The 15,012-nt window shown below is 39.6% G+C and overlaps 1 protein-coding gene and 1 non-coding gene across 2 annotated transcripts in view; one reads left to right on the top strand and one right to left on the bottom strand.

The window, feature by feature from the left end:
• ADAMTSL1 (ADAMTS like 1) overlaps nt 1-15,012 on the bottom strand; it is a 392,889-nt gene that overhangs the window by 216,497 nt on the left and 161,380 nt on the right. The gene's annotated exons all lie outside the window — the stretch shown is intronic.
• On the top strand, nt 11,511-11,583 carry TRNAG-UCC (transfer RNA glycine (anticodon UCC)). The gene has a single exon. It is a non-coding gene; the product is annotated as a tRNA-Gly (tRNA).

Raw genomic sequence — 15,012 nt, forward strand, 5'->3', positions numbered from 1 at the left:
ATGGATGGCCTGTCAGTTCTTTATGTTATTAAAAGGAGAGACTTCATCTCTCCTTTGCAGACTAATTTCTCAGAGATTTTACTAGAAGCCTTGTCAGACAGATTTGCTGTGCCTGGTTAATCTTGGCTTTTGCAAGTAATGGGCAATTAATTCTAAGTTTAGATTAAAAGCACATCCTCTATCTATAGAAAAAATATTAAATCTGCTTAGTAAGAAAAGGCTGTGAAGTGAATGAATGGAAAGATAGAAAGGATTTGCTGGATAGAATATTAAATGTATATTTTAAAAATTTATTTAATTAATCTTTTATTAAATAATTACTATAGTGATTTAAAATAAAATCTAAACAGGGCCTACAAATGTAGAGATAATTGTTTGCAATGATCTGTAGTATTAGTTACATGAAACCAATTGACAGAGGCTTAATTTATCTCTCTGTTATACCTTGCCTTGGTGGTTCTGGCTTAAATATCCAATTTTGGCTCAGAGGAGGAAGATGGCAGAGGCATGTTTAGTCAGCAGTTACTGGTTTTTGTTGCACAAATGTGGGCATATTCACTGTTGGAATACAATTCTTCTTCTATTGGGAAATTTTAATTTGTGATTATGATGGAAAATTAATATTAAGTATGTACAAATTATACCACCACCACTTTGTATAAGCATGCAGACATCAATCACACTCTGGAAACCAGTGTGGATGCTTCACAGCAATGGAGCTGCAGGAGGATATTGCCAAACCCCTTTACTAACCTGGAAATACTGTCATATTTCCAACTGACCAATTACAATTTTGTAGCTTCTCTGCAAGCTACTGGAGTGCTAGGAAACTGGGGCTTTACCCACCAGAGTCCTCTGGCCCTTTGCCACAGCTTTCATTGTTTCTTTTGGCTGTTCTTGAGGTCATCTCACATTGATCTTGCTGCACCACAAGCTGATGCACGGTGCCTCTTGCATTTTGTTCACTTGATATTTGAAGCTTCTGCAACCTGTCTTCTCCTAGATCAGGCGTATTGTGGGCTGTTCTAATCCAACAAATATTTTCTCATTGTCCCTCCATACAGATTGTTACAGTGGCTCAACTTTATTGGCTTGTTGTTATATCTGATATGACAACAAGCTTTAGGGACCCTGAGTGGAACAATGAAATTAGTGTGCTTGTGTTTCTCAAACTAAAAGTGGCAGTGTAAGCAGAAGAGACTGCAGTGTAGATGTGCTACATTCATCTTTACAGGCCTCAGAAATATCCACATGATAAATCCCTCATCTACCAACTTGTAAGTCTATCATAAGTTATCACAAGGTTTTACTACCTGTCAGGAGTTGAAGTTAGCAGTACGGCAAGATCAAAGCTGCTATGTAAGGTTTGTGCTGCGCTACATCTAGGAGCCCCTGATTGTGCTCGGGCCTTGATTCATGCGCTTGCTGTGCCTGGGCTGTTGATAGACCCTGTCATCAGTATCTAGCTGCCTTCTGTGGTCCAGCCCTGAAGAACTGTGCCTGTTATGGCAGGCATGGTCTGTGTTGGAGTCACCATCAGCTTCCAGCACAGATTCCCTGGAAGGAATACTGCTTGCTGCTTTCTGACAGTGTCGATGCATATTTATGTCTCAGCACAGCACACTTGTGTAGTTAATTACACAGCATGGAAAAGAAGCATTTAGTAGAGCCTTGCAACAAATTTACAATTAAGTTTGGTTTGGGGAATCTAATAAGTTACCTAATGTACAGTCTGCAGCATGTTTGTGTGGCAGATACTTTACAGCCTTTTTGCCCTTCCTCTGTAATTTTTCTGCTACAATAAACATTAAAAATTTCTTTATTCTAATTATAAAAGTCTGGCTATTTTTCTGTGATTTATTATCATATGTTTCTGATGGTCTTACACTTATCTCCTTTCAGACCTTCTAAATCTGCAGGGCAGCGCATTACTCTTTCTAAATACTAAGCATACCTAATGTATCCAAGGGAAAGAAATGCATGGAATTGTACAGACAGAGAAATACAGGTCAAGTGAGAGCACAGGGTGGCAACAAAGAAACTTCACAAGAATGAAAAAGCAAAATGGCCATTCAGGGACAGAAAAACATAAAATTCTGACAAATCCTTCCAGATGGACCTGTTCAAGAGGGTGCATGGGGTATATTGTGAGGGTTACCAAGACCAAGTGCAAAGTGCTGCCCCTGGGTCAGGGCTACTCCTGGGGCATGAAGTGAAACTGAGAGCAGCCCTGCTGAGAAGGACTCGAGGGTGCTGGTGGAGAAGATCCTGGACATGACCCAGCAATGTGGGCTTGGAGCCCAGACAATCAATGGTGTTCTGGGCTGCATCCAAAGCAGCTTGGCCACTGGAAGGGAGAAGTTCTGCCCCTCTGCTCTGCTCTGCTCTGCTCTGCTGAGAGCCCACCTGCAGGGCTGCATCAGCTCTGGGCTCCCAGCACAGGAAGGACATGAAACTGATGGAGAGAGTCCAGAGGAGGGACACCAACATGATAAGAGGGATAGAGCAGCTCTGCTGCGAGGGGAGGCTGAGACAACCGGGATTGTTCATCCTGAAAAAGACAAGGCTTCAGAATGACCTAACTGGGGCCTTCCAGTATCTGAAAGGAGCCTACAAGAGCATGGAGACACACTATTTATAAGAGCATGTAGTGACAGGATGAGGAGGAATGGCTTCAAACTGAAGGAGAGTAAGCTTCTATTAGGTATTAGGAAGAAGGGTGAGGGTGGTGAGGCACTGGCACAGGCTGCCCAGGTAAGTTGGGGATGCTCCATCCCTGGCAGCATTTAAAGCCAGGTTGGATGGGGCTTTGAGCAACCTGATCTACTGGAAGGTGTCCCTGCCCACAGCATGAGAACTGGGACTAGATGATCTTTAGCCATTCCATAGACTCTGTATATGAGTCTATGATACTGATGTTTTGTGACATAGGAATTAGCAGTTCTTTTGATGACCACATCTAGTAGGATACAACAACACAACAGATTCCTTTAGGAGAGAGGTAGACAGTAACTTAAAGCCTCAGAAAAGAAATAGGCAGGATATAAAGGAAACTTTTTTGCAGTATCTGCCCTGTTATTTCATCACATGAAGACATTTTTATTGGCAAAAAGAAAGATATGTGGAGACTTTGTAGAATGGCTTTGTTCTTCTTTGAACTCAGGATGTGATAGCATGTTTAGGTTAACAGCAAGGTCAGCTCGGGGCACCTTAAAGATGCATTTTGTCTCTCTCAGCACAAATCTTTTCCATCTGTAGAGAAGTTGCAATAAAAAAAGCCTAGTTGAAACAGGATGAATAAGGCAATCTGCCTCTCAAAGTATGAAGATTTTTTCTAGTGATTTTGTAAGTCAATAAATGTATTCCTGGTCCATAACATTTTTCTCGTATCTACATACATTGGAATTTGTCAATATTTATTTATGAAGGAACTTGTCAATATTTATTTTCATGTTTTGCGTATCTACATCACACTGCTACTTTTTTAAACATGCAGTAGCTTGAAGATCTGATTGCACGTTTACTATCTTTGTTTGGGGACCTGTAAATGTAGCTATTCCATGCAGTGAATCTGCATGAAATAGTAGTCCAGTTTCTCTAAAAGGTTTATTCAAAATTCAGTGAACCTATTTAATTTCAGGAACTTGGTCCATTGTGTTACCTCTTAAAGCTTGTTACACTTATATGGCACTAAAAGACCTCAAAGAACAGAGTACATAAGGCGCCTTCTATTCTTAAAATAAAAATTTAATATTAAAAAAAGCTGAATTTCTATTTCTATTGAGTACACCCAAGTTCCTGAGATAATATCACACACGTTATATACTTGTGTCTTTCCAAAGCCTTTAAGTTCAAATCCTGGTCTTCCTGGGGAATGCCAACCAATCTCAACTTTAACCTCACTTTATGTGGCTGCTACATAGGTGGGTTTATACGTCAAGGCTATGACACTAATGGATTTTCATTACATTTGAATACCTAATTGCGCTTTACTCCCCTGAAAATTGCAAAGATTTGTAGGACAATATACATATATGCATACATCTTAAACACAAGCTCTTAGAACTACATTACAGTCAGACATCAAAGTCAAGAAAATATGCCTGCTGAAAGGAACCTACTCTGATTCTCGAATATTTAGCACAGACTTTCTCCTCAAAGTTCACCATGAGGGCTGGTATTTGCTCAGTGAGGGTTTGACAGCAGTGCCTGAATCCATATGCCCTTGAGCAAGGATTAATGCACCCATTACATATGAGAAGTAATACAGTCTCTTCTGTGGTTCAGTATAAAGAGCCTCCTAGTATGAGCAGGCAATTGTACCAAATTGCATATAATTGTTCCTGATGAATTTGCACTGAAGGCTAGAGTCTGCTCAAAACTCAGCTGAGACCACCAATTTATGCTGGCTTTTGTTCAGTTATTTTCTCGCAAAACTACAAATGTTTTGGAGCCTTTTTTTCTTTTTTTTTTTCACTTTCAAAATATTTGAATCCCAAACCAGAACCTTCCACATGGCAAATGGAATCAGTTTTATGCTTCTTGCTTTGTCCCTTTGCATTTGGGACATTCAGTGGGAGAAGTCTTTGTGATATGCTGTGGAATCAAACTATCACCTGTCTAGCTAACGTTAATTGTTAGAGGCCTCTAAAATTGTTTGGAAGAAGAAAGAAAACCAAAATAACCTATTACTTCATAATAACTATAGTACTGTGTTTATTTTTCCCATTATCTTTACGACAATGGTAGTGATTATTTAGATAATTGATAAAATTTTTAATAAGAAAGAATCCTGTAAAAATTTTTCAACCTTATTTTTAATTCTCATTTTATTTTTTCATCATGCTTATGATGAAAAGTATATCATAGAATACAGAACTACAGGATTATTCAACTAATAATCCTGTAGTGTTCTGTTACTGGCAGAAAAGCAAAAAATCCTGAACAGCAAAGCATCAGGGTCAGTCATTCATAGGTACAGTGTTATTTGTCATTATCCATTTGGCCTTCTGATGGAATGTTTCTCTTTGTCTCCTTTGTTTTCTGGGGCAGTTGCCCAAGTCTATATGGTTAATTACTACTTTTTACTCTCAGTGTCACATTTGCATTCTGGAACACTATCAGTGTTAGTAAGTTTCTGGGAAGCTGTTTGATACAACAACCAGATTATCTAGGGGTGCCTAGCTCTTACTGATATCATGGAAAAGAAATTACCAAGTATCACAAACAGAGTGAGGCTGTGAAAAAGACAGCAAGGGTGAGAAAATGTTAGCCAGATCTTTAATGGAAATATCAATCTATGTAAGAAAGGACTAACACATCCTCTACTCGAGGGACTGATCCATGATGACACATTAGGAGGAGGGTTACCATTGGTGCAGACATGGAAAATACATAGATTAACACAAAATTTCCTCAGACCTCCTGAGTCTTACTCTAGCGACTGGAAGAATTTGCACTACTTTGCTATGGACTCATGTTTCAGTGCCAGGATCCAATACTTGTTGTGGTCTGATGGCAAAGCCAAGTAAAAGGGCTCCTTCTTAGCCCAGGCTCCTTCTCTCTCCATATGCCCCAGAAAACAGCACAGATGGCATGGCCATGCCACTTCAGATGGCAGAAGCATGGAAACTGGAGCTCATTCCTAACATTAGGAATGAGACAGGCCTGAGGCTCTGTGGAATGCAGGCAAACACTTTGTACTGCCTTCAGCACCTGTACCTCAGCCCTGGGAGAGAAACAGCAATGCTTTCTGAATCTTGCTTGGAGAGTGCCTGCTCAGCATTCTACCCACTTCTTGCACAGGGCCCATGCCTTTCTGCACTTGGCAAGGGCACAAAGCCCTCACTCACAGATTGCCTCAGCATAACACTTAAATCAAACTCTAAAACTGGACCTTAAACTGTATAAACTGTGGGGCATTTCATGGCATTCTTTGTCCACGTTAGTGATAGGAATAGCAGTGATACTAAATCAGAGGCAGCTCTGTTAACCTTTCGTCCTAACACATCTTTTTTTTCCCAGTTGGGAAGATGAAATATGGAACTTCAAACACTATCCATCTTCATAATCTAGTTCTTATTTTTAAAGAAAACAAGAAGATGGCTGCTACTTCTTAGTGTAGAAAAGACTAAACCTGAATGCAAAGTTTACTTTGCAGAGAACAGTACACGTGTCTGATCTTAACAAGCACTCGCACTCTGTACACACAGAGAATTGATAATGACAGCAAGTTATCACCTGGAAATAGCCTGTAAATGAACCAGGACCTGGCTGGTGAAAACCTAAAACTGCAAACCAAAACCAAAATAAGCAAAAGAAAGATTATGATTTTTAAAATACAAACCAGAACATTTTGACAAACTGCAGATTTGATGAAGATATTCTTCTTGTGAATTAAAGGAATTAATGGAGACAAAATGCAGAACACAATTTAAAAAATCATTTCAGAAACCATACATGCAACTTCAGTGTGACCTGTTAATACCTTGAATAATATATGTTATGTTTGCAGTATTTACTGTGGAATTTATAGAGGTGATTCATGATTACACATTTATATGAACTTCTATGCTGACTTCCTGGGCTTTCCCCTCAAGCCTATTCAGCAGCAAAACCAACTAAAAATTACAAAAACAGTCAACTGAAAATTGAAAAGACAGAAGGAAAAAGACAGGATTCTTTTATATAGGAAAGTAGAGAATCCTCCTGATGACAGCAAAAGGCTGGGAAGTTTGCTTACCTCCTGTCCACCTACCATCCCCTTGGTAGCCCTTAAAGAAGATACTGGCAAACCTTGCTATTAAGTCACTTCAGGTACTGATTCCAAAAACAGTGTCATTGAGCACCTTGTTTCTATAATGCATCTGTCTTGAAGTCCAAGGAGTATTTGAGATGAATACAAATAGTGATATATCAATGACTATGTTTTCTGCAGCAAAACTGTTTTTAGTCAGAAGTAACTTGTGAACTCTATAACAATATCCAGAGAATTACAGTCATGCCAGATGTCACATAATCACAGAATGTGCTGAGTTGGAAGGCACTCACAATGATCATCAAGCCCAGCTTATAGCCCTTCACAGAACCATCCCCAAGGGTCACACCATGTGCCTGAGAGTATTGTTCAAATGCTTCTTCAACTCTGTCAGACTGGTGCTGTGACCACTTCTCTGGGGAGCCTGTAAATATATTACAGTTAAGAATTCCAATGCTGATCTAGGTCCTTAATTTCAGTTTTTTAAAATATGCCTTTTCATTTTGTCCCTCCATCTTCTCAAGCCTACTTATTAAGAGTACCTAAGAATGAAGAAAATTTGGCAGCTATAAAGCATAAGAACTGATGGTATGAGTCAGCAAAAACAGGGGTTCAGTCAGGAAGTTTGAGTTTCTTGGAATGGGGTATTTTGATGTCATTTGGTTTGGTTAGGTTTTTTGAATAGAGCAATGTTAATCAAATACCTTTTCTCTGTTTGTTTAGGTTGCCTGATTTGTGAACATGGAGTAATCATTTTACTGGTTGATGCCTAAATAATTACTCATACGGGAAAGTGCTTTGTGATCTGCAGAAGGAAAATACTTTATAATGTCACCTGAGCTTTCTGCTTAATTGGGAGGGCAAAAATCAACCCAGTCATGCAAAGCTACCACAGCTCTCACAGCACAGGACAATGGTGAAAAAGTGACTTTCATTTTAAAGAAAGGGCATTCTAGAGCACTCCTGTATTCTTTGCTTCTTTCTTCTCACATAAGCCAACAATATTTGTAAATATTTCTATATTTTTCCTCCATTTTTAAAAACTGATTCATTAACTTAATTCTCTGTTTTGTAGTGTTTATTTTTCTAAAGCATTTTATCATAGAACTGTGTAAAGCAAAAAGAAAGTACATAAGAAAACACAATTTTTACTTAAGGAAAATATCCGGATCCTGAAAGACTTCATCAAGTCCTCTAGTGACAAAACAGAAAACTAAGATTTTGTGGAAAAGAATACAAAGGCAACATCACATCTAGAGTTCTGCATTAATTAAATAATGAGGGTAGCCCTCAGTTTTGAGGAAGACTGTGCATGGTTTCAGTCCATGTGTTTAGCTCTTGCTGTAACTGAAGTATTGCAAAGGACTCTCTGAACACAGTAATTCCTGATCTCAACATCATTGTGATCTAAATACCAAAGACCTGATCTCATCATCATTATGTCAAGTTCAAGGGCTAAAGTCTTGTATGGCTGGTGGCACCACTCTTGCTTGAGATGTGCTTGCACTGTGACAGACTCTGGCCTTTTGGATAGACATATACTAATTATTAGTTATCATATTATATTGTATTGTATTATTAATTATATTATCTCATATCAATGTATCTTAGTGTGTTTTATTATTAGCTACACAGAATCATATTAATATATAGTATTATGTAAAATATCATAGAAATATAATTGCTGTATTGTGTTAAGTAACAGAATTTATATGCAAGGATTTTCAAAATCAGAATTCACTCTTCCTAGCTGGGAGAACAGTAATCCTGATGAACACTAGTCTTGTCAACACCTAAAGCATCTTCTCATTGGTTGTTTAGTAAATGTTAGCATCTTCCCAAAGAACAAAGCAACTGGTACATAGAAAACATAAATACTTTGAGCCGAGTTGCCATATAACATTCTTCACATCCTATTATTCCACAAAAAATAAAATCTAAGCTCATCTTTATCCACAGCCTGGATGGTATTTTCCTACTGCTGCGCATCTACAGTCCAAGCTTTCATCTCTAGCTCTTTTTCCCCTCCCTTTTTTAAGAGAGAAAACCTTAGGGGAAAATTAACAGCTGAATTTCAAATATATGCCCTGAAAATGGCAAAAATATTCTCTGGGAGTAATCAGTCAGCATTATATATTTCCCTGGTTTGCCAAGGGATGTTGACTTGAAGCCAAACTGGCTCCTGTTGAGCTACAACCCTCAGTTAATGTTCACTTCATTTATCACTTCTTGGGCAAGGATCTAGGAAAAGGAAGTATCATTTCAAGAAATGTAATTGGGTGGGGGACAGAGCAAATTAAGAATAGTGAGAGAAGAATGGTTCTTAAATGTAACAAAAGAGAACTGGAGTCGAATAAGACTCGGAAAGATGCATTCTTGATGGATATTAAAGTGATCCTAAGCCCTCTAGAGCAGTTTGTAGTCTCAGCATGTTGCTTGCTCAGTATGCCAGACTGAAAGACTATTTGAGGAACTTCAAACTGAAGTCTTTGTTTTGTATCCTCTAATTTGAATATTAGTTTTTTGTCCCTGTGCTTATTCCTATCTTAGAGCACTTTATTATTTACTCCGCAATTAAACAAAATTGTCTTGCTTGTATGCTTGTCTTCATCAACCAAGATAATTTTTAAATTAGGGGAAAACTATCAGGATGTTATTCATGACTATTACTCAATTTTTTTACAAAACAAATTTACAATTTCAGTTTCAAATTAACGCTTCCAGTGTTAAGATGAAATACTGGAAACAAGGAAGGTTACTAACTGTTACTGATAAGTAAAGCTTTATAAAAAAGAGGCCCTGTAAAATCATGGCTTAGGTCTGTTACTTTGGCTGAGTGGAAGAGGACCATGGGAAAGAGACTCAACTGAGTTAGGGGTAGAAAAGCATGTTATATAACCATCATGTGTTCACATTGTGGTGTATGGTGGTTGGTTGAATTATGTTTGCAATGCTTTAAAACTGTGTAGCTGATAACTAACTGCTTAAAAAGGCTGAGGTTTTGCAATAAAGGGGCTCTCCTTTCCACCTGCCTGGAGACTCTATGTCGCTATGGACCCTCACCCTATAACTAACTACCATAATTCAAAGTATAATATTAATATATTCATTTCTGTTTTGGCCCCCTGTACTCACATTCCAAATTTCTGAAGGGGCACAAATTGCTCAACTTGTTTATTTCCCCTGGTAGTTTTCCACAAGGTAGATGTAACAGTGTCTTTGATTTCACTGGGCAGTCGCAGATCTTCTGGGCACACTTTCCAGTCATAGACCCACTCTCAAATGTGCTCTTTGGCATCAAAATGAGAAGCTGCTGTGCTTGATAGGGGTGCTGATTATACTTTTATAGCTTACTCAGTATGGCCCAGCCATTGGCCCCTGACTCAAGTTGCTAAAGGGTTGCAGACCTCTCTCTACTGAAGCACAGTGTAAATTTTGTCACAATAGAGGGCTCTGAAGGTCACACTGCCACTGTGAAACCTCATGTATTACCATTCTTTGTTACTTTGTGGGGATGAGACTGCCTTAGCTGATGGGGTGTCGTGTTGGGAACTAATTTACCACAGGGGCCACTGCTGAGCAGCATGTCCCAGCCCTCAGATGACAGATTGTCCTGTGTGGGCTGACCAGTGGCCCTTTTCTCAGGAAAAGCTGCAACAGTTACACCCGCTGGTACAAGAGGAGCTGCAATCTGGCTATATCATTCCCACAATTAGCCCCTGGAATTCTCCTGCTTTTGTTATTCAGGAAAAGAGTAGAACATGGCGATTGTTACAAGATCTTAAAAAAAAATCAATAATATTTTTGTGCCTATGGGAATTCTGGGCCCTCATAGTTATTGATTTAAAAGATTGCTTTTTTTTTTACTGTACCACTTTGTGAACACAATGCCCCTTGATCTGCATTTTCTGTGCCTTCCATTATCTCAAGTGTCCACACTCAGTGGTTTGCAAAAGCTCTTGGGTACAATTAATTGGGTATGCCTTCTGTTGGATGTTACAACTGAACAAATCTACCCCCTTTTCCAGCTGTTGAAAGAGAACCCTGAACTTACTTCCCCTTGCTCCCTGACACCCAGAGCCACAGAAGCATTAGAGCAGATCACACAGGTGTTAAGTGCTCCACAGGCTTGTAGAAAAGTTGATGGTTTCCCTGTGAATTTTTTCTTAATTTTTTTGAAAGCTCTTACTGTTCCTCAATTCCAGTTGCCAATGCCTGCATGGTGTTTACATGTGGCTCTGGAAAGACTGGTGGGTCTGTGACAGTGTGGCAAAGTAACGGGCAGTGGCTATAAGATATGACAGTAGTTAATGGTTCTTCTCAGTTGGTAGAATTAGCAGGTGTAGTTACCGCTTCTGAAAAATTTCAATATGATCCAGTTAGCAGGGGCTGTTGTTGTCCTGGATGTTTTTTCTCAGGCCTGTCTGTCACATGGGTTTTTTCACCAGAGTGCAGCAGCTCTTCGAAAACAGTTTCGCTTAGACATCAGCCAGCACGGCAAATTGTGCAAGCCTGTGCTGACTGTCAACACGTAGCACCCTTGCCTGCTCTCAGAGTTAATTCCCGGGGACTTTAAGCCCTAAAAATCTGGCAGACTGATGGTACACATATCTGTCGTGGGTTGACAGCCTTTATCCCAATATCGTGTGTTGTGTCTGGCAGCTGTGCCTTTTCTCTCTCTTCCCCCCCCCCCCGGCCGTCTTGCTGCGGCGGGGCGGGGAAGAGAGGGGGGACAATATACTTTTTTATCCCGGCCGTTGGTGGTATAGTGGTTAGCATAGCTGCCTTCCAAGCAGTTGACCTGGGTTCGATTCCCGGCCAACGCACCAAAAAGTATATTGTCCTGATTTAGGACAAATTAGGGGAAATCTCCAAAAGGGAGCCCCCCAAAAACAAAACAAACCTCCAACCACCCCTCCCCCAACACCGGGTTCGGGAAGGAATTTCTCGGAGGAGCAAAGTGGAAAACAAAACCTATTTATTTACAAGTAACAAAAGAACACTCCCCAACACAAGAAAAGAAAAGAAAACAGAAAAAACAGACTGTGTGTTGAGAGGGCGCGGCGCTTCTCTGCAAGCTTCGGATGTCCTGGACGTCTTCAGGTCACGTCCGGAGCTGGTCCAGTATCTTCAGGGGAGGGTAAGAAAGAGGGAGCAAGAGAAAAGGAAAAAAAAACAGCACAAAAAAGCAGAAAGCAAGCAAGCAAAGCGGCTAGCCAAGCCAAGCAGCAAAAGCCAAAAGCAAAAAAGCCTGGTCAAACACTCCCTCCTCTCTTCCCCGCCCCGCCGCAGCAAGACGGCCGGGGGGGGGGGGGAAGAGAGAGAAAAGGCACAGCTGCCAGACACAACACACGATATTGGGATAAAGGCTGTCAACCCACGACAATATCCCTGAGCTTGGTAGGTTGAAATACGTTCATGTTACAATTTATACATTTTTTGACATGCATTTTTGCCTCTGCGCATAGATGCGAATGTGCAAAAGATCACCAGCGTAGTTTTTTGTCAGTTTTTGCAGGGCTCAGAGTACCTGTATCCATACACACTGATAATGGGCTGGTCTATACATCCAAATGGATGGCCGACTTTTTTCATTTGCACATGGGGGTGCACCATGTCACAGGTATTTCCCACTCCCCTAAAGGTCAAGCCATTGTTGAATGGGCCCATAGCACTCTCAAGTTCATGTTGTTAAACCAAAAAAGAGGGAGTGCAGAAATGGGATATAGTCCCCACGAAAAACTGCAGAAAGCCCTATATGTTCTTAATTTTTTAAATCGCATTCAGAAAAAACCCCATCCAACAACAATTTAGTGAATCACAGGCTCACTTAGAAAGAGCTAAGGTACTTGTTATGAATCTTGAAAGTGGAAAATGGGAAGGCCCCTTTCCATGGATAACCTGGGAGGGAAGATATGCTTGTGTTTCCACAGATTCCAGTCCACAGTGGGTACCTGCAAGAGCCATTCAACCAGCCTTGGATACTCCAGCTTCGTAATCAACTTGTGGGGAAGACAAACTCTTATGAAGCCACGTTCCTAATTGATATTAATAAAGTTTTTATACAATTTGGTAGGTAATTTAGGGAAACTCTCAGTCAAGGCTTGTCTCTTCTGCCAAGGCTGAACCCTGGCGGACTGGGGATTATGCCATCTGACCCGAGTATTTCTGCCCTAAAAGTGTAATCAAGTCACTTTGACTTGCTGATCTAATCTTACAAAATCTTGGACCCCCTTTCCTGGGAAAGGCTCTCCAAGTGTTCACTGTGAAATGGGAGTCCCCAGCAATCGCAGACTTTGGGTGATAGTAAAGGTTTTAGACAATTTTAAGTTGTTTCTCAAGGTTTATCTGTTTAATCACTGTCTCCATTCATGGGAAGTGTTTTGTTTCATGATTCTCATTTGTATAAAACCAAAAAGAGGGAGTTGTGGGAAGAGATGGGAAAATCAGATTGTTTCTTTAAGTAAACAATTCAGATTCCCTGCTGGTCTGAGTCCGTGCCTAAGTCATTCACAATCTTTAACGTGAGACGCTGGAAGAGTTTGCCCAGGGAGACTGTGGAAGACCCATCCCTGGCAGCATTCAAGTCCAGGCTGGGTAAGGCCTTGAGCAACCTGCTCTGGTGGGAGGTTTCCCTGCCCATGGAAGAGTGGGATCGGGTCTAGATGATTCAAAGTCCCTTCCAACCCTTAACATTCTACAGTGCTTTGTGTCAGTAGTTACCCATTGAGATACCTTCACCACTAAACTCTGAGATTATCACTAACTCATGAAGGCCCAAATTCCTTTAATATTACTATTTCCTCATCTTGATTAACCAGCTCAAATAGCTTCCAATTAGAGTAGGGATTCCTGTAGATTTAGCAAGAGGTTTTTTCATGGGTTTTTGTTTCTTTTTTTTATTTTATGAGATCATGTTCAACTTTGCTTTCATTTCACTCCTTGTTTGAAAATCTTGAAAATCTTGAGAATTAAGGACTACAACATTTATTAAAAATATCGGGTTCTCTTTCATATTTCTAGGAGTTTTTCTTCAATTCTCAGACACAGTGAGAAATATGATGATAGAAGCAATCCTGTGAAATACTTCAAAACAATCAAAACGGAATAAAAAATGGAAAAATAATTTAAAAGATTCTTATTATGATCAGATCCTAGATGAAAATACTTGAATACAAGCGTTAGTGGAAGTTATATTCATGTCATTAAAGTCAATATAGTAATTAGATATGAAATTGAATGAGTACTGAACAATTTTTGTAATGTACAATGCAAATTTTATCTTAGTAGTAAAAAAAGAAAATTCAGTTTACAGATAGATTCAAATCTATTTGTACATTCAAAAATCATGGATACATTTACTCAATTAGTAGCACTGATTTTCTCTACACATATTCATGTTTCTATGTTCTGTAAACTAATGCAATTAAAATTGTTGTTAATCGGAAGAGAGAAAAACCCTGGCCCATTTGATGTGAGAAGAAATGCAAAACACAGATTTATATTCCATGAGTGACTGAATTGCCCATACATGGGCTATCCCACAGAACAGGGAACCATGGACAATTTCTGTGCTCTTACAACTATCGAGAAACAATTGACTCTGTAATTCAGTTCCTTGCTATATGTTATCTTATGTGATAAGCACCATAACCTTAGCTACAGGGCTTGAATGTAGGTAGAAAAAACATTAAAAGATGTAGCTAAAGTGAGAGATACATGGAAAATTTTGGCTCATTCCTGATTCATGATAAAAGCTTGAATACACAATATTTAAGCTTAATCCTTATTGCTTTGGGCTGTGGTGCATGAAATTACCAAGCTGACCTATAAGATGCTTACCTTAAGAAACTAAAGATCACACAAACAAATATTCCTACACAATTAGCTCACTAGATACATGGAAAGCTCTGGTGCTTTCCTATGAGACATCCTTTACCATTCACAAATGACCTTGGGTAAAAGGGAAATAATACCCAAATACTTTGTTCAAAGATCAAGCCAAACAAACGTTTTCAAAAATGCTAAACACTTGGTTCATGTTTCCTTACTTTGACACTCTTCTGCGGTTCCTAATTTTGTTTACAGTTAGAGCCAAATCCCCCTGATATTACAGTACAGCTATGGAAAAAGTGACATCCCTCTGCCACAGCAAAATATGCTGACATTCATATGAGACAGAATTTGAAGCATTGCTGTGCAGACTGTCCTGACAGATACTAGGAATATGTTTAAACTCTGCCAGACTCTTGAAA

This window comes from Ammospiza caudacuta, chromosome Z (genome assembly GCF_027887145.1).
Source record: "Ammospiza caudacuta isolate bAmmCau1 chromosome Z, bAmmCau1.pri, whole genome shotgun sequence".
NCBI lineage: Eukaryota > Metazoa > Chordata > Aves > Passeriformes > Passerellidae > Ammospiza > Ammospiza caudacuta.